Source organism: Rhinolophus sinicus, chromosome 3 (genome assembly GCF_057876585.1).
Source record: "Rhinolophus sinicus isolate RSI-liver-muscle chromosome 3, RSI-T2T, whole genome shotgun sequence".
NCBI lineage: Eukaryota > Metazoa > Chordata > Mammalia > Chiroptera > Rhinolophidae > Rhinolophus > Rhinolophus sinicus.
In genome coordinates this window covers 159,422,093-159,424,099 of record NC_142503.1, presented here as the reverse complement: position 1 = coordinate 159,424,099, position 2,007 = coordinate 159,422,093, and the positions used below count along the sequence as shown (strand labels likewise).

Below are 2,007 nucleotides of genomic sequence, written 5' to 3'. Positions count from 1 at the left end.
CAATAATAACTTGGGAGAATATGAAAACCATTATGCTGAGCAAAACCATGCCAGACACAAAAGAGTACATACTGTATGATTCCACTTCCATAAAATTTAGTAACAAGCAAAACTAAGCTGTAAGTGATAGAAGTCAAACATACTAGTTTACCTCTGGGGGTGTGGGGTTGGGAATTGATTGGAAAGGGGCATGAGGGAACTCTCTGGGGTGATGAAATTATTCTGTATCTTGATTAGGGTGTGGGTTACACATGTGTGTACGTTTGCCAAAATTAATCAAACATAAGATTGGTGCATTTCACTGTGTATAAAATTTAACTAAAAATTAATAACCATAAACAAATATTAAATTTTAGCTAATGATATACATGCTGAAGTATTTAGAGGTGAAGGGCACTGATTTCTGGAACTTATTTTTAAATGGACAAAAAACTAAGATAGATTGATGGATATGTGATAAAGCAAATATAACAAAATGTTAATTATAGAAGCTGTGTGGTAAATATATGAGTGTTTAATGTACTTTTTAAAAATTTTCTGTATGTATGAAAAATTTCAGGATGAAATAATGATAACATGCAAAACAAAGATATACTATAGAATTAAGATTATGGATGATTTTTTAAAATTGCCTAAAACATTAACTTTGTATTTCATATTTAACTAAAATATTTTAACATCATCCTGGTAATATCAAGCTAAAAAAATAAAGCCTATTATAGAAATTTTGGAATATTCAGAGAAGTAGAAAAAAACGATTTTAATCTGTAATTTCATGACTCACAGAAAATCACTTAATGACATATTAGTATTTTTTCACTTATATCTTGATGACTTCCTTGTCATTAAATATTCTTAAAGACATGATTTATTTTTATTTATTTGTTTGTTTGTTTGTTTGTTTTTTATTGTGGAACAGTGTGTTTTTCCAGGACCCAACAGCTCCAAGTTGAGTCGTTGTTTTCAATCTAGTTGTGGAGGGCGCAGCTCACTGGCCCATGTGGGAATTGAACCGGTGACCTTGGTGTTATGAGCACTGCGCTCCAACCAACTGAGCCAACTGGCCACCCAAAGACATGATTTTTAGATAGTAGTATATTCCATTGTCTACATGTACTATATATAAATTGTTAATCACTCCCTATTGTTAAATATTGGCTTCTTTCCCAGCTTCTCTATTGCAAACAAAGCTGGTGTAAACATTACTATGCATATATCTTTGACTACATTTTGATTTTTCCTTCAGATGGATTCCTTGAAGTTGGGTTACTAGGTCAAAAGTTAAAAACATTTTTCACATTTAATACTAGCAAATTGCTTTCCAGAATAGTCATACCAATTTATACACCTCAAGTAGTGTACAAGAGTGCTTTTTCTATGCAACTTAGTCTCCTTTGGATCTGTTTTTTGTTTTGTTTTGTTTTGTTTTTCTCATGTCAGACAGGTAATGTGCTGATGTCGTAACAAGTTTTGTGGGAGGCACATCTCACGCAGGAGCGTGAACACCCAATCATCACACTTATGAACTACAAAAGGATCAGATCTGTTTTTTTTTAATTTGGGTTTTTTTTTACAATTTCATAGGAGGAAGATTGTATCTTATTATAGTTTAAATTTGTATTCCTTTGAATATTATTAAAATTAAACATTTATTTTTCCAAATTCTTATTAGTAGTTTGTATTTCTTCTCTGGGTTATCTGTCCACATTCTTTTCCTGATCTTTCTTGGGGGACGTTTACTATTTTTAGATTGATTTATTCAAGCTTTAAAAATATTGATTAAAGCTTTCTGTAAAATGAGTTTATTAATCCCATACCTTATGTGTTTTCTATAGATCTTTCCCAGTTTATTGCTTACTTTTTAATTGAACTTTATATTTTGAGATAATTGTAGATTAACACCAAGTTGTAACAAATAATGCAGAAAAACATTGCACACCCTTCACCCAGTTTCCCCCAATAGTAAGATCTTGCAAAATTATAGTACAATGCCATAAGCAAGATATT

At 31.1% G+C, this 2,007-nt stretch overlaps 1 non-coding gene across 1 annotated transcript; it reads right to left on the bottom strand.

The window, feature by feature from the left end:
• Positions 1-1,434: 1,434 nt before the first annotated feature.
• Positions 1,435-1,538, bottom strand: LOC141570942 (small nucleolar RNA U13). The gene has a single exon (XR_012495382.2). It is a non-coding gene; the product is annotated as a small nucleolar RNA U13 (small nucleolar RNA).
• Positions 1,539-2,007: the final 469 nt, after the last annotated feature.